The 23,456-nt window shown below is 40.9% G+C and overlaps 2 protein-coding genes across 3 annotated transcripts in view; one reads left to right on the top strand and one right to left on the bottom strand.

Moving 5' to 3' along the window:
• vasnb (vasorin b) overlaps positions 1 to 2,879 on the bottom strand; it is a 23,232-nt gene extending 20,353 nt beyond the window's left edge. The window contains exon 1 of the mRNA XM_034894389.1: positions 2,538 to 2,879. The gene's annotated coding sequence lies outside the window, so the exon portion shown is untranslated. The remainder of the gene's footprint in view (positions 1 to 2,537) is intronic.
• Positions 1 to 23,456, top strand: part of coro7 (coronin 7) — a 105,138-nt gene that overhangs the window by 73,143 nt on the left and 8,539 nt on the right. The window lies entirely within an intron of this gene.

The raw sequence follows: 23,456 nt of genomic DNA, 5'->3' as shown, positions 1-23,456 counted from the left end.
CTCTCTCTCTCTCTCTCTCTCTCTCTCAGCAGTGTGAAGTGTGTCAATGTCAACAAGTGACTGTACAAACAAAACTGTAGACTGCTGTGTAGAGAGTGGTGCAGAAAGCAGCAAGCTCTACATCACAAAATAACTACACCGGCACAACTGCTCTCTTGTACTGTAAGTGTTACAATCTGTGCATCACAGTAGCCTTAACGTTCTCCACATTAGTGAATAAGAATCTGCATCCTGTGGCTGCTCTGCTGTGTCTGGTAGCCTAACATAAACCAATTACCACGATTATATACTGTCAATGATACAGTAGCTTCTCCTGTAGCATAATGACAGCCTGTGAGGAAACATATGGCAAGGAAACAAGGGTAGGGGTTAATAGCGGAGCTATTGGTGTAGTTTACGCAGCCTGTTTTGCCCCCAGGACAGATTAGGCAATTTTCTGTGCCTGTTTGTGGGGGCTGTGTAAAAGATGGTAATCTGACTTAAAGCTGGAGGGACGGTGGTCAGAAGACTGCTCTTACATGAATTAAGCATATGAGACAAAAAGCTTATGCAGAATTTTGTAACTCAGTTATATTATGATGATTGATTCCGAGTTGGGTCTTGGGGCTTCTGGTTCTTTCCGGTCTTTTACATAATAATCATGACATTTCATTGTTAACTGTTATTTTAACACAGTGAGATTAGCTTTAAACAATGACTGGTTTGATCACATTTTTTTGCTGCAACAAGAAAGAAGAAAAACGAAAGTAGAATTTTTGTAAGAAAATGTTTAAAAAAAATTGGGACACAATAAGGCTCCTTCTTTAAAGATCCCTCTAAGATAATTAAAGTATATATTGCCGTAATATTTGGAAAGATTAGATGAAATTTTCTGGAGTCAACAAATTCTCTTGCAGTACTTTATAACTCTACTTTGTGCAAAAGCGATTGGTTTTAACGTGTTGAGTCATGTCACTCTATTAGATGTTGGTTTATTGGTGGAGAAGGTCATTTAGAGATTTAATCTTTCAGGAATCTGACCTCATCGCTCACTGCTCTGCTGCACACATGCTGAGGAGAGTGATGTCTCTCTAATTTCTGCTTGTATCTTACTTCACATCTGACCCATGTTTCATTCATCTGTCTCTCCACTGCACAGACTTAAAATCGATTAAATCCAGCTCTTGAACTTGTTCATACTTCAATCAGAGTAGACCGTTTTATTTATTATAATAATAATAATGATGATGGCGTTATGGAGTCATCTTTATAACAGGAGCAACTGTTGATAGGCTTTTTTAATATTGTAGGGTGACACCAATTATGCTTGTGACTGACACTTGGCACAACTATGCCATACCATATTGGTGTTGTAGATTATTTGGTAGTGTCACAAATTCCACAAGATTTGTTTTTGTTCTTAAGCCACTGCCAGCAAAAAAACACATCAAGTCAATGCATCACTAATTGTCAGGCTTGGCATTGGCACTTTCCCCAATTTAGTCCTTAGTTCCTAAAATATTGCAGCGTCCCTCCAAAACTGGCAGAGAAAAATGTCAGAAAACTTAAAATAACAGATGGAAGCTGTGATCCATAGTCTGCTGCAGTTATGATTTAGTGGTACCATATATCGAGCTTGACAATATCACCCTCCACTTGTCTCCAGATAGGATGCAGTCGAAATGTTGTCAAGATAATCGGGTTTTAACCTCCTGCTGATAAAATACTTAATGAACTGACTTTGCATTATCTGACCCCCGCATATCATAACCATTTCAACGCTTGTTGTCCTGTTAAACTTTTAGTTGTGGGACGTTCCCCAGTGTGGGTCCAAAAACAACTTTTCCTCTGCGGTGAACACGACTCGGTGCGGTCTAGACACTCGGCTCGGCCCCTGCATGCTGCACGGCGTCCTGCGGTCCCACACCAGCCCGCCTTATTACCGCCCCGACTGCTCCTTAAGCTCAGCACACACGCTCGCGTTTTACGCATATCCCAAATACTGTTTTATTGTCAGTGTTTGGTGATCTGAAGCATTAGTGGCGCCCACATCGCCAATAAAATCATGTTGCACCCAATAAGTCACTGGGGCGATCATGTTGATTCATTTTGTTTTCTTTTCTGCATGATGCTATATAGCCTATGCATTTATTTACAGTGACAAAGCAAAACACGATTTTATAATATTGTTCAACTTACTGTTGAGCAGAACAGAAACTCAGTGAGTCTCTGTTGGATTATACTAGTGAGATTTCGTTAAAGGAGTTGTCGCACAGGACAAACAAACATAACTTAAATAAATAAACTCCGATCACAGGTGGCTTGTAGTAAAAACACGACATAAACCTGACAAAGAGTTTGGATTTTGCGCTTAAAAATACTCAGTTAATTGGCGCAGTTAATCTATTAAAACTTACTAATACATCACCCAACCGCATTTGTCAACATAACTCTGTTTACGCGTCTTTACGCACGTCCTGACGCTGTTTCAAGCGTTAGAATCCAACAAGTACGATATGCTTTTACTTATTTTATCAGTCAAAGGAGGAAACTCTTACCCTGAAGTTCCAAGATTTAAAGTTGTGACCGCAGTCGCGCTTATGTGCCTTTATCCAGGCGGAGCAGTTCACCGATATAACTCCCAGTCTTGTTTTTCCCGTGTGCGCACGCCTTTAAAAAAGTTTCTGTGAACGTATTAAACTTTGAACAAACGGTCTTCATCAAATTCTTGGAGAGATACACCGACTTCCACGTCAAGGAATGCACTCAAGTGCTGACTGCCTGGACAAAAAGCGCTTTATTGGTGGTGAGCACAGAGGAGAGTTTAAGCGGAGGGATGGGAGGGGCGAGGCGCACCGCAGCGGAACGCACTCCTGCACACACCGGAGAACTGCGAGCAACTCACCTTGCAACTTGGCTGAGCGCTGAGGAGAGAAATTCCTGCCTCCTTTTAGTTCGCTATATCTTAATGCCTACCTGCACGACCTGTTTTAAGCTAGACACATTACTGGTTTCATGTGTTACTGTTCATAGGGGTTAGTTACATTTCATTTGTGTGACCTTGCTTTGCTTTTTGAAGTATGCATTTTATAAAGCTTCTCTGAAGGAAAGATAAGCAAGTTGAGAAACTTCAACATTATGCTTACAGACACTTTGACAAGGCACATTTTGGGACCGGATCACACCAAATCAAACAAAATATACCTTTAAACTCAAATACATGACACAGTAAACATTTGTGGTTATGTTATATGATTTAAAAAGATGTGACAATCTATCTCTAAGTGTTTACACACTTAATAATCCACACTAATTCATCATTGACATATGAGGAACTGTCCATTACTTCCACAGTCTACGTGCAGTGCACATTAGCACATGTTTGCTGCATTCACAAAGCCATCTTGAAGCTTGAAGCTATTGAATACTTCCGAATCCAGTGACAAACTACCCGTTGGCAGCTGGCAGCCTATTTCAATGTCAGCCAGTCCCAACAAGGTGCAGTAAGGTGATAGCTTTCAGGAACTGTGTCAACTCCGATGTGTACTTTTAGCCACATGTCACAGAATTAACCAGAAACCTGAAGCTTCTTGTGTACAGTGCTTTAATAATTGCATAAGTTTGACCCACGCATTAATGCCAAGCTTCTGTTCTCTCCACTTGTCGACAAGAAATTAAAAAATATAATAATTTAAACCAGGATAAACTTTTGCCAACCCTCGAGCTGAAGGCGTAGACTCCACAAGAAAAATAATAATCAACTAGGCCCCGGCGCGGCCGCTTGTGTCTCCTGAACCCCCCACACCCACCCACCCTATCCTCTGGACAACGGACACTTGAGTTCTTCTCTACTTGTTGAGCCATGCTTATGTGTTTTGTACAGTTAACTTTTGGATAGCAGTCTCCACAAAATCTCCTGACTTTCTCCTTCTCCTTCGGCTCGTACTATAGGAGTTTCTATATGCAACACACATACCATCTGCAAGGCATTACAGTCAATTGCAGGAATAGAGAAATGATTTCACGCACGTCCCGCAGGGTCCAGATGTGGCTCCCCAGTTGTAGCCACAACTGAGTTTTACGTGTTCAGGAGAATTAAAGAAGGAAATAAATCTTTCCCTGTTGCACCTAATCACACAGGCTCACAAAATCAGTGCTCGTTCTCAGTCAATCTCTGTTTCCCCCCCTCATAAACATAGAGTTCCATGTCCAAACTACAACACCAGAGCTGAGGTTATCCAGGTAACACTAAGGGAGAGTTATTTATCTTAGTCATTCAGCTTGTGAGTGTTGGATAGTGAGGAGGACCAGTGTCTCCAGAGCTCAGGTACTCGGTTACTGCCTGTTATTTATTTCTGCAGAAGTTCATTTGTTGCTTGAGTTTTACAGCCACAATACTGAGAAAGAAATCTCAAATTCAAAGTCAGCATGATCTGACTGTTGCCAAAACTGGTTGTCACATTAGAATAAATAAATTGAGTAAGCAAGTAAGTAAGTCCATACTAAACTAATAACAGTTTTATCTCAGGGTAAACAAAGGTGGAGAAACTTGCAATTTAACTTATTGATAATAAGCAGTTCAATATTTTTTGGTCTTGATGGATTAATATAAAGATTTTCTAGAATTTAATCCCTACCTCATCAGGCATAATTTATCGCACTTCAAAAAAAAACATAAATTGATTCAACAGATGTTTGACTAGCCACCACAACATGACTTTTCTGATTATTTTACTTTTTTCTCATTTTATGTTATTATATGTTATTCAAGTGTTATAATCTGTAGATTTCTTCTCCCCGTGCAATGTTTTAATTGCTATTACAAAGACTTCTCCACACTTCCATGAGACCATCATGGTGGGGAGATACTAAATGTGTTGAATATTTGTTAATTGAATTTTATATCCTTGTCACATTTAAGGATATTTATCAGAATCCACCTTCAATACCAACAATGGGTGGGCTACTTTTTGTGTTTATAAAACATAAAATCCCCCTAAGCTGTTGACACCCTGGGGATGTTTCTAAATTTCTGCTCACAATTCATTACAACATTGAATTCATAATATTTAAGAACGTATTTTTTCCTCACCCTTTCAGTGTAAATTCATAGCAGCATAATTGAAATGTCATAAAAAAAAAAAAAGATGTTATGAAAAAATTAAACAAATAAAAAACTTGTGTAGTGAATTGTTCCGTTCATCATGTGAAGGAATTAACGGCATTTTATTCAAACATACAACATTATACATTGTTAGACCCACCCTCATCACATATTGAATCCAGACCGCTCTGGAGTTAAATGACCAGAACAGAAAGGGCTGTGGAATCTGTTCCTCATATTTGCACATTACAGGACAGGATGGTCGCAGCTGCTTGGTCAGTGGTGTAAATCACAGTCTAGTGGCTGGAACAGCATTACTGCATGTGCCGTCAGCACGTTGGGCTCCTAATCACCCTGGCCCAGTAAAGAAATGGCAAGTTGGTATACAGCCCACTGCATTACACTGCCCAGGGGAACCCGTAACACACTGGTTTGCTGCTGAGCCAACCACAGCCTGCTAACGGTTTATAGCACAGCACCATTCGGTTTTATTTTTTTTTAGAGGTGCCAGTTTTTTTTTTCTTCTTGTCTTTTTTGTTATTTTTTCCTTGAAATACTTTCTCCACAATTACCCCTTACACCTTCGCATTTTCTCTCATTCTTTCAGATTTTATAGCATTAACTCGTGTGCATATTTGTTGTGTGTGTGTGGACAAACTTGTGCTATAGTATTTCCTCAACCAGCAGGCTTTCATCACTCTCTCTTTCCCCATGCTAGTTAGATCCTAATTCCTTTTTTTTTGGGCTGCTTCACTTTTGTTTACATTGGCTTCATTAGTTCTGACTTCTTGAGTAATTTTCTTGCCTACATGATTTAGCGTTTATACTGCTTCAGCTTTGCCAAACATTTATGGATCTTGCATGTATTGCTGTAGATCAGGGGTGCCCAAATACTTCCCCTTCAAGGGCCAAAAATGAATCTGGGTGGAGGGCCACGGGCCAAAACTAAACGTTCAAGTCGTGGACCTTTTAAATTGAAATATTTTGCATATTTGCATGTAATAGATTTGAAGTTGACAGTTCACATATCAAGGAATAATAATATACATATTCACAAGTAATAAACTATACAGTTTTGCAAAACAAAACTTCACACCTTGTGACTATTGGGCAAAAATGCTCTGTATTATTAGATTCACCAAACAAAAGACACCAGCAGACGAAACATTTCCTGCTGCATACTATTTACATTTTATCCTCTGTGAAAATCTCAAGTATCTCAATATCAATCATGATGTTGATCTATTTTGAACAATATTGCATTTTACAATTTGAAGATAGGACAAATGTGCAGTGAACTCAAACCAAAACAGCACAATATAGTTAGAAATAAATGTTTTTTTTGCGGCTGAGAGAGATTTCAAATCTAAGTTCTTATTACAACAGCTTCCAGTCAGTGACGACGGAGATTATATATTTTAAGATCAGCCACTCTTCGTTAACAGATAAGACAAACGGTTGTAGACTCATTATTATAAAAAAAAATACTTGTGTTGCCAACTATTTTTAAACTTTCTCTTTTCAGTGTGCCAATGCTTCATACTATCCATGTTAGCTAGTTGCTTCTCCTCAGCCCTCTTCTTCACTCTTGTCATCATAAAGATCTGCGCTGACCCCCCATCACGCCATCTAACTAATGTTAAACAGTGGTAGAGCGGTTGCCTGCCAATCGGCAGGTTGGGGGTTCAATCCCTGGCCCTGCAGTCCCATGTTGAAGTGTCCTTGGGCAAGACACTGAACGCCGACACTGAATGCTGCGCATCAGGGGCACATCGGAGGGTGAATGTGTGTGAGTGTTTATCTGATGAGCAGGTGGCACCTTGTACGGCAGTGTATGAATGTGTGTGAACGGTGAATGTCTCCTGTAGATGTAAAAGCGCTTTGAGTAGTCGTTAAGATTAGAAAAGCGCTATTTAAATACAGCACATTTACATTTACAGATAGTGAACTGCAGCCAGTCTTTGAGTTAATAGAACGTTGAGACAAAATTAAATTCTGACCTGATCGCGGCCCAAAAAAGATCGGGCCACAAATTGGACAGGCCCACTGTAGATGTTAAGCTTAAACATGATTTATTGTTTGGAATTATACTATTGTGAGGTACACTTTAAAATAAACAATGAGTAATGCAGTTGTCAAATGAAAACGATTGTGAAGATCAGTTCATATTTGACACAGGGATCTACACAGGGATAGAAACCCTTTGTGTTTGCGACGGACTAAAGCATCGATAGATTGGTTTTATCTCCCGGTCCACACTGGGACAAAGAGCTTATCAGAAAGGCTAAACTGGCTCTAAACAGACTACACTGTCTTTGTCATTATGTCCTTAGTGTTTTCACAGTCTGGTATGCTTATTCAAACAGTATTAAGTGGTAGAATTTTCGTTAGGTGTACTTCGTCCAAACAAAATAATCCTTAACAAAATGGATTTTTATGGTTTTATATAACTAATTATATTTTTCTATCACATCAGAGACTTGAGGGTATTTTACAGTGACAATTTGTTCTTGCTTTGATTTTAGGATTGTTTTAGAGTACAACATTAATACATTTCCTTCTTTTTCTCTTGATCTGTGTGTTCCTAATCATTTAGTTGTTAACTCAACTGTGTTTAGTCTATGCATGCTATATTTTGTAGTGTATACAGTGAATAGAGCATGGGCTCCCTGTGATCTATCACCACACTACCTTCTTGCCAAGTAGACGCCCAGTCATGGAACAAACGCAGACCACAATGAAGACACAAGTATATTCATACTACAGTCATACCTACCATTAGCCTGGCTCCGCCATCCTACGTACTTCCGCTCAATTTTCATTTTCCTTCAGTACTATGTCTGGATTTGCGGTATATTCTTGGATTTTCTCCGGGCAAATCTTTACAGGTCCAATCAGCAAACAGTGGGAGTGGCTGAGAACAATGGCATTGAGGTCGTGTGCTAGCCGTAATGGCGGCGGAGAAAGATGCAAGCAAAGCCATTTGGTCCGTTGTGGCAACGCTGCCGAATATCTAGAAGTTAAAGCCTGATCAAGAACAATCTTTACTGAGTTTTATTGGTGGCCCTCCTTCCCACGGGGTTCAGAAAAAGTTTGATTTCCAGCTTGCTCCGTTAGTGGTGAATGAGTTGGCTAAGGCAAACGCTAGCGATGCTAAGCCGATGTTACGATCGATCGCTCGAACGATTACAAATGTTTGCGATTGGTTATGGCAGATCCAGAGTGGCTCAGAGTCTGGTAGGACCGGGCTAACCTTCCATAATCACTGTCTGTAGATTAAGAAACACAAGCGTCTGTCATGGTTTGAGGTGTTTGTGTTTGGTTGTTCAAAACATGGCTGTGGGTTTAAGACTTTGGAAAAGTAGGGAACAAACAAGGAAATTGTTCCTGCAGGGGAAGACTGGAAGAGAGTCAGGGAGAATGAGTGCAAAGAGTTTAGGAGGATAGTTCACCACAAAATGACATTTCACTCATTCACACACTCCACACAGATTGTCAGTTGAAACAAAAAACATGCCTTCATTTTTGTAAAGTTTAAGTTAGCGGGATGTCTTTTTACAGCTCCAAAACAGAAGAAAAAAAATGTAATTACATTTTGAAAAAACAGCTTGTGCCATTTTTTACCAAAAATATTTTTCATTATGTTCTACTTTTTCCCCAGTGACAAAGCTCAGGTCTTGGAAGAAGACAAGTTGCTGCTGTGGGAGGCAAAATAATTATTGCTTGAGCTCAATTAACAAAGATGATTGATGTTTTCTTTTTCTTTTTCTGGGAACGTAAACCAGATATGGAAGGAACAAGGCTGAGCTGGAGGTTTGTGGGCAGGACAGCTTTATGTTTGGTGGTCTATAAACCTTTGGTGTGAGATAATGATTACATTTGAATTTTGTAGTGGGCTGTTTCTTTGACATTACTTATGTGGTATAGATATGTACAGCGTTACTCATGTTTTGTATTATTCAGCACAATTAGCGAGCACAAAAGAGGGAGGGGTTTGTGAATCATGTGTTGCTTTCCCGTTAGGACATCCTGGGAATGATTGTACCGGGTTATTTTCTGATGGAGCCCCAGCTCCTCATTCTCCCGTGCTGAGTTGGGAATGTGAGTGTGGTCTTTGTTAGTTTTTAGTATATCTGCGTATGCATTGGCATTTGTGTTCATGTGTTTTTTGTGCAGATGCTTTCCATCTCCCTCCGTCCACAACTACATGTCTTCCCGTCACACATAAATGCATTCTGACGGCACTATGTGTGGGCTGCTGTGAGACACCCCCGTGCCCAGGCTGCCTTTCTTCCAACAGCACCTAAGCACCCTATAGGTAGGAAAACATTTGTGAGAAGGAGTGCCACGCAGAGGAGGAGAAACATGGGAAAGGAGAAGCTTGGAAGATTCATGGTTATTTAGTGGCTGCCATAGGGACCTGGACGTGACGGAGCAATATGGCCAATAAAAAGATAAATAATGAGTGTACTCAAAGCAGAAGTTGTCACTGTTTGTGTGAGAACAAACACATAATGCTATAATTTAATCCACTTCATCAGATAGAAGGTAATTGTTAACTCTTCCCACCTGTCCTCTATATGCCAGCTTTACCCATTATATCCATTGTCTTCTTTAGAGGAACCTTTTTTTATAACACTATTAAAACAAGTGCACATTTTTATTATCTTGTTTACATACTGTAGTTCATATTTGGTTAATTGGACCCAGAGGAACTCATGGGGGAATATGTGTCCCAAAATTAGAGCAGAAGGATGCTCACCCAAAATATAATTTTGCCCTTTCTCACCATTTGTAAGTCAGAGGGAGTGGTAGACAGGCGGTCTCACAAGTTTCACAAACCTTGCTTTGGGACAGGATGTCATAATATCAAAAAATATGTGCCTGGCTCCTGTTTGTTGCTTTGTTTATTGCTTTGTTTTTGTGCTTTTTATTATTATTATGATTTGGGGCATATTTGGTAATTTCCTCATGGCCCTTTTGTGACATTTGGGCCTCATTGGAGCTAGCTGAGAGCTTTATGTGAGCTAGTTATGTCAGTGAACAACATGAAAAAGCCCTCAACACAAAGACCTCAAGAATCTGTACACTAAACTTTTAATGATTGCAGGAGCTTTTTCCCGCAGAGGAGGGCGAGACAGCGAACACACAGAGACCTAGAGAGGTCAGACCATAGTTCACTTTGAGGTTTACTAGTCTGTTGATTCTGTGCACGCTGGCACTTCTCATTAAGAAGAGAGACAGAGACAGATAGCACAGCTGGGCGTTGCATGTCTCAGAGCTGGACAAGCCATTAGTGCAAATTTTATTGTTGAAAGAATGAAAACAATGCCGGGTTTACCAGCTTACATTATAAACTTATTGAGAACATGTTTCCCTTAGCAACTGTATGACTTGCTATGTAGACTCTCACAGTCTTTTATACCAGACATGGGTGCTGTGTCAACTGTAGTGTCCTGCATTTGTGGATAGAGCAGTTCACAGCTGGTTATCGATTCTCTCTTGATAAGAGTGATAGAAGAGTAGAGAGGCCTAAAGGAGAAGGAGTGAGATCCAAGGGGGAAAAGCTTGGCTTGAGGGAGCGTGTGGGGGGCCTCCCATCCCCCCGGTTACTGAGCAGGGGTCATCCAGAAGTGGTATTTTCCCGTGAGCTTCTTTTTTTGCATTTGTTCCTTTTTCTGTTTATTTTTTTTTATTTCTCACATTCTTTGTTTTGTAGTTTTGTCGTTTTCCAACATTAATGTTAAGGCCCCACTCCACACTAAAATGTGTGTGTGTGTGTGTGTGTGTGTGTGTGTGTGTGTGTGTGTGTGTGTGTGTGTGTGTGTGTGTGTGTGTGTGTGTGTGTGTGTGTACTCTATCATTTCTGGGGTTTCTCTACTGCGCTTATTGATACTTCCCTTGGAAGCTTTAGCTTCACTGTGCTGAATGATAAATAAGTGAGTTTAACATTAGGAGGTTGTTTTCACATCCACCTGAAGGAGTAAAGTTTCTCTGTTCTCACCTTAAATAGGACTTTTGCGGAAAAGCAAATAGCAGAAAACAAAATCCGTACAAGTATAAAAACTATTTTCCTTTACTTGTTTTGCACAACCCTCCTCCCATTCCCTTCTTCCTCCATTTCCATCTTTCCTACCGACCCTGTTGTGCTCCCTCCTTCCTACCACTCACCCTGCTCTCTGGTATGTCAGGTATTGAGTAACAGCAGCATGCCTGTGGTTTAGTGCGGGAAGCAAAGTGACTGCAGCTTAGATACAGTATGTTCACTATGACTGCACTGCTGTATTACTACTATGACAGAAACTCTATCAGAGGGATGAGAGCAACTATGTGCTACAGGTTACATCAGGTCATCCTGATGCTTGTGACGGTCATTGTTAAAATATTTTGTGATTAATAAGTTCAAGGCCTGGGCAGTGTATATGTAATATGGGCAAGCAATATTTTAACGTTTTTTTGTATATTGTATTTGTATATTTATTGCAAACTTTTTCATTGTATTTATAATTATCAATCATGCAGTTGTACTTTGTTTTCAAAGAGTGCAGCCTTTTCTCTAAAATTTTAATTCATATCTTTAAGTGCTAAATAGAACCACAGAGTAAAATAAAGATTTCCACATCTCTGACTCACAGACAGTCAGTCGGTCAGATCTCATTTAGCCCACAGGCAGTCAGAAAGGGTCGTACTGTTGTGCAAATTCTCATTTCATATCCAGGAACGCACAGTCCAATAACTCCTGTAGCCCCATCCAGTCATATACACACAGTATTACAGGTATTCTCTTTGACAGTAACTATTTCCTCTCCTACATGCTTTATTTCTGTATTTCAATAATGTACACTACATTATTTTATCCCACCGCCCATCATGCAAACTGTGTGGTCTTGCCTTGATGCATTGTTTCCAAACTGTTGTGGCGATTTTCCTGCACTTATGCATTCAGGATTTATTCCTTCTCCTTTTGCCTCTTTAATGACGATGCCATGCCTCTTTTAAAAGCCCTTTTGGGTTTTGCCAGACGATCATTGAGTAATTTTGCCTTCTGCCTAGTCAAATAAAGGAGGTTAAATAAAAACAAACACACAGGCATGCATGCACACAGATAACAAACCTTCCTTCAGAGCTGGGAGGAACAGCGCTGATAGCTTGAAAAGATGGATCGGCAGGCCTTCACATGGAGGAGAGGTCAAATAGAAGTTGATTAAATGAAAAGAATGAGTGTATTGTTTCTTTTGTCATTGGTTTCAGAAGTGTACAAGCTATGACTGTTTTGGGGGATTTTCTTGGGGGGGGGGCGGTTATTTCATCTCACAACTGTCTCTGCCTTATCCTTGTTTGCGAGATTAAAGCCCATCTGAGTGTAATTCAATGCAACATGAGCACCACTTACTTGTATCCTCTAGAGGAATATGCATTTGCTGTGTTAACAAATTGCTCAAAGCTGCCTCGTCATGCAGCTGTAGAAGGGTCGGGGCTGAGGCTGGATGTGGGCTTGTAAACGTTTGGTCAGACTCAACCCTGCTTATTGTTAAGAGATGGTGGCTACATAGACAACACTAGAAGTGTGTGTTCATCACTGTGACACATTGTCAATTGCATAGTTTTCTGTTTTCCTTTTGACGATAACCCTTTCTATTTACAATGTCAGGTTTATACACATGAAATGTTTGAGGTTTGTTGGCATTGCATGGCTGAAATACCAAACTGTACATTAGGCAAGGGTTACTCTTTATGGGTGGTCCAAAAATGTGTTTTGTCTCTTGACCAAGATACAGATAGAGATGGTGGAAAGTGAGCGGGGGATGCTAAAAAGAACTGGCAGTAATGGGAGACGATTTCGTCGTACCAGTTGTAGCTCATCAAGGCTATCAAGTCAAGGCTACAGTGTCCTCTGTAAAAATCTCTTATTTTCTTCTTTCTGTCTAATAACCCAGATGTAGCATGATAGAGCTCAAAGCATTCTTATAAGGACACTTGCACTCACATACACGTATGATGCTACTCATAGCTGTTGTGATTTACTACACAAATGTGATAGTGATCTTATCTCGAGACTACTCTCGGTCTCGCTCAGTTTCTCTCTTTTACCGTATCTGATACAGTAAATCTGCTCTGCTCTGTGAGGTTTTTATTGGTTGTTCACTCTACAAATCCCTGCTCTGGTCATTAAAGCAGATGATTTAATGTGGGTGTGTTGGACAGTAAGACAGTAAAACACAGACCATCATGCACTGGCTGTCCACCCAGACCGTGGGGTCACAGGCAGGCCGAGTGTACGATGCTGAAATCATTTTGAGTTAGTTAGATCTACACCATGACGCGGAAAAGGGATTTATTTTTTATTTTTTAGAATAGTGTACAATTGATATCATGCAAAACTTGATTTCCATGGCATTACCTAACTGAACAACTTTGTCAGCCCTGAAAGTCCCCATCTTGTGATTGAGTACAAAAAAAGATCCCTTTTTTCTCTCTTTTTTCAAATAGAACTACAAGATTTTCACAAAGCAGGAGTCAAATTTCAGCTTTTTAGATATGAGAGGGGAGGGAAAGAGACTGATAAAATGGCATTTTAGGTGGACCAGAAAGAGCAAGTATGGACACATAGTTACAGCCGACAAGGTGTGTTTGTGTGTGTGTGTTTGTGTCAGTGTGTGTGTTTGTGTTTGTGTCAGTGTGTGTTTGTGTCAGTGGGTGTCATAAAGATGAGTCAGATCTGCTTGGCTCCAGATACAGAGACCCACAGGCTGGCAGACAGCAGGACTGATAAACTCTGTTAACTGGCTCTGATAAAGCAGAACTGAAAGACACCACGGAGTCAAAACATGGGCAAATGACGATCAATGAAAAGCGCTTTGTTGAACGCCTCAAGAATGTTTTTGTAGCTCTAGTCGAGCAAGAGTGGGAAAAAAAAGGTCTGAATAGGTTGTTTTAGGGTTTATATTTCTCTCTTTATTTTTCTCGTCCCCTCTCTTGAGTCGACCCTCTCACTCATTTGCACACACGTCCTTAGGCTTGAAGGAAAAACAAATATTAAACGGTAATGTTTTTTGTCCGTAAATTACTGGGTTTTATGGTTCTAGCATTTCCAATAATTCTGTCTTGGCTGTCCATGAAGGAAAGACACACATACACACACACACATACACACACAAAGACACACAGTCATACACATTTGGGCAAGTATGGTCTGAAAATGGTTTGGATCATCCAATGTGAGCTTTGGTACAAGGTCAAGCTCTTCAAGGGAACTTTGGCTAAAGATTTGAGCAAAATTTGCCAAAAATGTTCTAAAACAAACGTCCAGATCATGTGATCTCTCAGTTCAGTTGTGGCTTACTCCAAGCCATCGGCTGTGTTGTTGCTCTGTAGCAGCCGAGTGTCTGTCCGAGAGCGACCACGGTCTGTTTAGCTGGACAGGATATGAGCAGGGCAGTAAGTCATTCATTGAGCCTGTTACTGGTGGATTGTGTTTTTAAAGTAGACTTTATTGAGTGGTTCAATGTGTGCATGGTAGATCAGCAACAGTTTGCACTTGTGGCTTTTCCACGGTAGGAAAAATAGACTAGAGTGCACCTAAGACTGACGTCATGTCCAAATTGTTCCCTATAACAAATCAATGCACAGTGTGGAGTGACTGACTCAGTGGAGACAAGTCAAAGCTGAAGTTATGGTCATGACTTTTAAGTTATGCCACTGGAATGCAGAATAATTACTGTGCAAAGGATTATATCCACGGCTGACTTAGAACCTTATAATTCAATTCTGTGGTTTATCCACTGAATTTAAAGATGTATTTTTAGGCCAAATATTGATAGAAATTTTGTGCAACCCGAATGTCCAAAAAATACTGAAGATTCATAATTGGGATTTTACCACCTTGGCTTCTTGTTATTTGTGTATGTATTACTGTCTTTGCCATTAGTATTGGCTTGCATGTGAAAGAGAAAGGCTTTAATGGGTCAGCTAATAAAGCACTTAACCTGAAAAGACAGATATTTGTTAATGAAAGGGGATAACTGAACAGAAGAAGGTTTGTCTCCTCTACTTTAACTTGCAAACTAAGCTAACTCTATTTTGCCAACTTGCAAAGTAAAGTAGCCTCCAGGCGGTCATGGATTGTTTCATTGTGTTTTTTTTGTTAATTTATTAGTGCCTTATTTGCCAAGATTTTTCTGATCAATGTACATCTGTGGAGTACCGATGTTGGTGGATAATCCATCATCTGCTAGTTGAGAGTGCAAAACGGTTAGCTTTCTCCCTTCCTTGTAACATGTGTACCGCTGTCTGTGTTTGGGGACTGTGACGGGAACCAGACTTTCCTCCAGTGACCTAACAGCAGAGAGGGTCGTCCTGGTTGCGCCCCTCACCTCTTCTCTTTCTGTCCTCTGTACCAACGCTTCCTCTCTCTTCTCCCCTATGAGGCAGTCATGGCTGCTGAGATGTTCCCAGGCCCCCGTCGACAGGTCATTTAATGGTCATCTAGACCGGGGCCTTGAAGCTGAACCCCAGGGTTAACGCGGAACGCATCTCTTCCGGGGCTGCGCAGCCGTCAACAAGCAGCCACCAGCACTTCAGAGACACACCTCATACATTACAGATGCAAACACAAACTTAAACACATGCCAATATACAGTACATATGCTATTTATTTATACCTCAAAGCTGTGTTCCTTCTTTCATCATGTAAAACTTTGTGCATTGTAGATTTCCCATTAGTATTTTTACACATTTACCTCCCCGTCAGTCTGTATACCGTGAAACCCTTATGCCCACCCACATCCTACAACAACCTCGCTCCCCCGTCTGCCCTTTAGCCCTCCCAGTCCACAGAGCACCACTGAGGTCTCTTGCCCCTTTATGACCAGTGACCTGACCTGCTTTATAGCTCAGCCAGTCTGGAGCAGATACCACGCACTTACAGTCTGCTTGATTGTTTGTGAGTTTGTTTGTATTTACATGAGTGGGTGTCATTTTGAAAAGGAGCTTCTCTGATTTATCTGGGATAAGTAGAAACGTGTGTGTCTTATTGGTCTGTGTAACCGGCTGTTTCACCAGTTGAAGCCCTGGTTTTCTCCCTCTGTCTCCTCTTGTAAAAAAAAAAAGGGTTCTGGGTTTTTTAACAGATGCGATCTCCATCATGTGGTCAAAGAGCACTGTGTGTTAAGTGGTCTTAGGATGTCTTTAAGTGTCTATTATATTGTGAGGGGCTGTTTTCTACACATGCTTGATATTTTGCAAAGATCTGATTTTTGGTTGACGCAGTTGGACTGTCATGTAGCGGACTCATTCTTTCCCCCTGCAAAGAGGGATTTACTGAGAGATGTACATTGCTGATTGGGGCTGTTAGTGTCAGTGTAAAGATGGAGCGGACAAGCTGGAATTGTGAGGAAATCTTAGTCTGTTTCTTGAGGATAATAGGGAAAAAAGGGCTGAAGCTGTTGCATTTTTTTTCCATTTGGCAACTTTGCATTTGGTCGTTTGTGTAATTGGAAGTGTGTAGGTGGTGTCAGAGGGGTCACTGCAGACCTGTTGAGACGGGACTCTATGATTTAATTAAATCCTCAGCATGCTTGCATGTGTGTCGCTACATGTACTTGTGTGTGTGTGTATGTGTCTGTGTGTGTGCGTGCGTGTGCATGTTGAGCGGTTGTCAGGGGCCAGAGGACGGGGCCCGGTGGAGCGAGGAGAGAGGGGAGAGCAGCCGCTTGGCAGCTTATCTGAAAGCCTCATCACTGGTGCTCAGAGGGGCCACAGCTGGGCCCTCCACCAACAATCCTGGCTTTTCTTTCCCCTCTCAGGAACGCAGCTCGTCAACTCTAATTCCCTTCTAATGAACTGGCTACTGAAGGTAGCTAGGCAGGCAGACAGGCAAACCCAGCACATTTATTAAATACACACACACTCGCCACAAAACACAAAGACACAAACACAGTGGAGAAAGTATGTTGCACTTAAGTACATTTCACTGCTCAGCAGGGTGACTTTGCAGCTTGACTTTACGCCTGCTGGGGATCCTTGAACACATCATGACTTAGACGGTGTTTTCAGTAGCACCCCAACCAGAGCTGTGTTTTAGTCTTTAGACCATATGGCAACCTACAGTATAGGACAGTGTGTGCTTCTTGTCTTTTATGATTTAATTTGAACCACAGTGCACACCACTAAGGATCAGTTTCTTCTGAAAGATTTTTAATAGCACTCGTCTTGAATGTGACCCTCAAAGATCATTGGGACAAGAAAGTATTTTAATATGTATTTACACAAAAAAAGACATAAGACAATAATCTGTTTAGTGATTCTTAGCTCTATTACTGAAATATAACGATAATACAGGACAGGTTCTAACTGAGACTAATAAGAATCGAGATTTCATTTTTTTGCATCCTCATGTCCAGAAGTAAACAAGAGACAACCATATTCATATCAGTTTCCATAGGACCAGTTTAGGTAGTAGGAAACATTGTCTTCAGTGTTAAATGAGGGCAGTCAAAATCATTTGAATTAAAGGCGTTGCAGCATTCAACCATTGTGAGTTGATGCCTCAGATTGAAGTTGCCTTCACTGTGACCATGTGGTTCAGCTTTTGTGGTGAAGGCTTTGGAGCTGTGATGCTGCTAATGGAAACCTGTAGATATTCAGAAAGCAGAATACAGAGGTATGATTGATCTGTGATGTTGGGAGTTTACAAAGGTGACAACATTCATCTTCCGTGATATATTGTTTATTTGATTTTGGCCCACTTTGGTAATTTTTGGTGGATTGTTATGCTTCAAAGTTTGTAAGGACTAAAGCCAAACCATTTGTTTGCCATTTAGAGGATCTTTTCTATAATCTTCAGAATCATTCACTCTCGTGTCTCTCATGAAAAAGATTTCTCTTTTTGATTTTGACATGTTTGCAGAACACCAGAAACAAACCTAGTGTTTACCATCCTGGAGACGGTAGAACAAGTCTAGTGTTGTTCCGTTTTCAATCTTATTTAATCACCAGTGGATTATTCTGCACCAGTCCTTCCATTGCCCAGGTAATGTGAACACCCATGGGCCTACAGCGTAAGTGTGCTTAAAACCATTAGCTGTGTCTATCTACCTTTCACAATAATAATAACACAAAGAGTGTGTTCTGTCACAGCAAACAATAAAGACAGAAAGAGGGCAGGGTTATCATAAGACTAAATAGATAACTGACTGGTCATATGAACTGTTATCATCAGATAGTGATTATGACAATAATAAAAAAGCATGTGCTTATAGTAATACTTTTAAATGGGAGATACAGCTGTTATGTTGCAGCCAACTGTTCATTATACTGCATATTTGTAGTGATTAATTTCATAGTTCAACAGATCTGCCACATTAGTTATTTATTAAGTTATTTTTGGGGCTTTTTCAGCCTTTCTTTTGATAGGACAGCAGAAGACATGAAAGGGGAGAGAGAGGGGGAATAACATCCAGCAAAGAGCCGCGGGTCAGAATTCATCCTGGGGTAACCAATGTTCTCTCTCACACATAGGGCTTTATCTTGTACCCGGCGCAGCGCAAAGCCTGACACAAGCGTCTTTGCTAGACAGACGCAGTTGTCAGTATCCCATCAAGCGCCCACGTCGTTTAAATAGCAAATGCACCCGCGCAGCCATGGGCGTGCTGTTCATACAGGGAGGTGAGTTCTTTGTGTATTGCTCTCTTTAGGCAGCGGGAAGTTATCGCGCCATTTACCAATAAAAATCTGGTCTAATGTAAATAGACACGCCCTAAAAAACGCACCTGCGTCATGCTCTTCACGCCGTGCGCTTAGATCGTTAAAATAGGGCCCTTAAAGTCTAAAATCATTGACTTGAGGCTCCCAGCAACACGTCAACTGTTCTTGCTGCTTGTGGGTCACAACACTGAGTGTCCTGGTGACCCTGTGTAATAATCCAAACATTATTTTAGGCCAGGACGGCTCTAATTTCAGTCTAAAACACTAACTCATCGCTGGCCAGTTGGACAGCAGAAGCCCGCCGGGACAGCTAGACAAGCTGCAGACCTGCACTCTTTGGAGGCAAGAGGGCTGATAAAGTGGACTGTTCGAGTTCACAGTTCAGCACACCCTTCACCCTCAGCGATAGTGCATCACCTCTCACTCACTCCCACTGACTGGAATGACATAACTAGGGGGCCAATGAAGCAGGAGGGAGGAGTGGATGACAGAGAGAAAAAGGATTAAATGAAAATAGAACGAACAGTAAATAAAGCTGAGGTCACAATACACCTTTGAAAGTCTCATTATGACCCCAATTTAACCATGAAGACTGGTTTCCAATATCGTGGCAAGTCTCCACTGTTTTTTGATTATTATTTTTTATTTAAATCTTTCACCTTTAGATTGATATGTAGACGAGTCAGAATAATTGTGTTTTGAACAAATGTTAGAGTTTTTTTCCTGTTAAAAGTGACAAATCTGAACGTTATGAGAGCTCTTGTATACAATATATAGTACAACATCCTCTTCAATAAAACCCTCGATTCAGATGAAAAAGTACTTGGGGAACAAAAAAACATCACAACCAGCTAAAAAAAAAGAGGGCTCTATCATCCAGGACAGACTAACACGCAATAGTTACCAATACAAATAGCTATATTAAACTTATAATGTGGAGAAAAAGTATGAGCATGAAGCAGTAAATTGCAGACAGACATGATTGCAGTAAAAAAATTGTTTTTGTTGATCTTTTTATAGCTTGTTAGCTTGTTGAAAGCAATAGAGTAATCCTGTGTAAACTTTAAAAAACTCTAAAATTGACAAAGTAGACATCCTGCTGCATTGTTTTAGTTTCCTATTCCCCCAAAGGCCTCATCTCTTTTTCTTCTCTGCTTTCTGGCAAGCTCCTACCTGTCGACTGGAGCTTATTGTGCTCTCTAATGTGTTTTTTTAACAGCAAGACTGGCCTAGCTAAGGGCCATGATCATATACGACAGAGAAAGGTCCCTTTGACTGATACTGATCTGGTCATAGCTGCTCAACCCATAACCTTATACCTCTGCATGCTGCTTTCATTAGCTCCACCTATACACTGTATATAATACACTACTGTGTGTCAGATGCTAACAGCACGTCTGGACTAGTCCATATGGGCTTACAAGAGTGCATTGATGTGTGTGCATTTTTTTATACTGTCACATATTTTGTCAAGCTTGTAAGCACATATATGCACGTGCGCAGCATTTTCTCATAATGCAGTATTTATCTCTGCACCTGACCGTGCTCTGGAAGGACTGTGTGTGTGTGTGTGTGTGTGTGTGTGTGTGTGTGTGTCTGTGTGTGTGTGTGTCTGTGTGTGTGTACTCTATCAGTTCTGGGGTATCTCTACACAACAACCCCAGCTGCATATGCCCAATTATATGCGCTTCCCCACTTCAAACACACATCGACAGATGCACCACTTATGCATTTGTCTGTCATCCACATATCCATTCGTCTGGCCCTACATTAGTCAGTTATTCCACTGATTTACACTATCTCTTATATTATCAAACAACAGCAAGTTCTCATAATCATAATATACATGGGGTGACTCAGGCCCTTTTATTCACACACACACAGATGCACATTAGAGTAGAGTAATATACCCATCATATCTGCTGGTGCTGAAGGCTGCCGTCATGGGCAGAAGGTCATTTTATTGGGTCTGTGTGAGAGAGCGGTGTGAGGTGATGGCAGACGAGGCGGTAGGCGGGTTCTCTCTGCTCTCTGTTTTGTGTAAACTCTGATAGGAGCAGAGTGCCAGTGACAGAGTAAAGCCAGGGGGATTTTTGGAGCATCAGGCAGCTCATTGTGGAGTGTTGGAAGAGCTGGAAAAGGTGTTTTAGTGGGTGCAGATAGCCCTGAGTGTGAGACTTGCTACGCTAGTTTGTCATTTTGTGAAGTAAAATCTTTCAGCTGTCGTTTGTGTTTTACAGCTGATATTGCAGATGGCTTTTTACTCAACATTATATTGTACTATCTGATTTGATGACTAATTATCATGTTTGTGGTTAAACCTGTCCCGGGCACACAGCTAACATGGAAGAGGGCTTACGTCTGAATGAGTGTCAATCTGGATTTGGTACTATACACACACTTCTGTTTACAGCCTCTCCTCTAAGAGTTTGAATGAAGCCTTTAATTGCTTTTCTTTTTATTCCCATGTGATTGAGATCTGCACAACAATCCTGCTTGCTTCCACACTTACTCTAACAGCACATTCATATTAATGCACGAGCACAAACATCATTAGTCTGTATTCTAAGCAGATGTATGATTGTGTGCTTGTACATTTGTGTGCTTGTGTGCGTACAATTGTGCATGCATGCATTTTATGTGTTTTCCTCTGTGGGAAAATGGTCTAGTGGTGAGGTAGAGCATGAAAGCAACAGTAAACAGAGGCCATTATCAGTGATAAAGCTCCACTCCTATTATGTGGCTGTTTGACTTGTTGTACGTTTACTGTGAGAAAACCAGAGATAAGGCCACAGAGAAAGTGAAGGCAATTTGGAGGCACCAATTTGGAATTGTAGGCACAAAGAGACTGCAGGGTGCAAGGTGGTAGTGTTGTTCAATAAGAAAGGAAAGAGTGAGGGAGGGAGAGGAAGACAGGCAGTGGAGAAGGGTGTGGGAATGGAGGTGTTTAGGGGACACCCTGGGGACCGACTCCAACATGGGAACATACAATCGCTAATGAAGCGTGGCCACCCTTTGCTGACTTCATAGGCTTGGGATAGAGGGAGGGATAGTGGAGAGAAGAGGAGGCACAGGTCTGGGACTGGTCCATTTTATTGATACATCAAAGACCGATTATAAGGCTGGAATAAAAAAGCAATAACTATGACAGGCAATACCTTGGTTGGAGGAAAACACACTTCACACTCTTTGTATTTAAATTTGTATGACAAATTGCTCCTTAAAAAAATCTCCATATTAGGGATGTGATTCTTCACAAGATTGTAGAGGAGTCTGAACACAGAAAAGAGCAGACAAAATCATAAAAAGCAGCAGAAAATCAACAAGTTACATCTGTAGGCAATAATCGATTATGGTCTGTCCCTGCATTGATGCAGAATCATCCATATCCGCATCGCGATGCAATGATTAATTCCCTACTCCTTACTGGTTTTTGACTGCTGTTTTTCTGTCTCAATATAATTTGTCTGTATATATAAATATTTATGTTGATGTATTAGGTACCCATTTATACTATACATTATTTGTGTACTTCAATTTCCCTTTGTGGGGCCAATAAAGTGTATATTAAGAGACTTTACGAACATACAGTACACAAAGTAATATTTAATTTTGTTCCGCTTGGCAGGCTAGTTGACCAGAAACCTTAAAGCTTATCCAGTCATAACTGGAATTCAGTTGGTTCTCTCTGTTACGTCCGTATTGTGTGTAGGGGAGGGGGACACTAACAATTAAAAAAGACAGGGGGAAAGACAAAGGAAAGGCGGAAAACTACATATTACTGCAAAAATTACTATAATTACATAATTAATAAAAACTGTTTACATAGGACTCAAATTAAAATGACACCAAGATTCTTGTCATTGTAGTTTGGAGAACATTTGTGAATGCAACAAAAGGATGTGAGCTACTAAGACCACAGACTCATTGCAGTCAGTTTGTAGTGACTGACTGATCCTGAACTAGTGTATGTTTGTTGAATATTTTGATTGTTACACTACACAACTGACATAGTCTTTCTCTCTGTCACTCTTGCACACAGTACAAACCCTTGCGTGTCACCATGTGCAGTTGCTTAAGATACCCAAACTAAGTCTGTCATTATATTGTCATACTTGGAGCATTACATCACCAGTCCGTCACAGTCAATGTGGAGGCAGCCGAGTGGCGTTTCCTCTAGAATACATAGCACCATTACACAAGGTCATCATCATAAGCCAATCCCTGGAATTGCCTCTCCACTTCAACGAGCCTATCTGTGGTCTGTGATGTGAAGTGCTTAGATCAGCCACCACTCTCTGGCTCCTTTTCCTGTCTGGGAAACAACACAGCGCGCTGACTGTTGCTCTCATTGATAAAGTGAGAGTCTTACAGGATGAAGGAAAGTAAGAGGTAGAGAATGAAGGAGATTTGCAAGCTTTGGCTGTGTTTGTGCAAGTATGCCAACGTCTAAGTCATTACCTCCTGTATTTACTACTTTCCGCATTGAGTTTAAAGCTTATTCAGTTTCCTCATCCCTCAATCTTCTTACCTCAAATCATGAGCGGAGGCAGGTGACTGTGGCCTTGTTTAGCGTGGGAGGAGGTTCGAGGTAGAGAAGGATCAATATCAAATTAATCAGTAACTATTTTTGCTGATTAATTGACGGCAAATGTTAGCATTTGCCTTT

Source organism: Etheostoma cragini, chromosome 15 (assembly GCF_013103735.1).
Source record: "Etheostoma cragini isolate CJK2018 chromosome 15, CSU_Ecrag_1.0, whole genome shotgun sequence".
Taxonomy (NCBI): domain Eukaryota; kingdom Metazoa; phylum Chordata; class Actinopteri; order Perciformes; family Percidae; genus Etheostoma; species Etheostoma cragini.
Note: the sequence above shows the minus strand (reverse complement) of the source record. Positions and strands in the feature narration are given on the sequence as shown.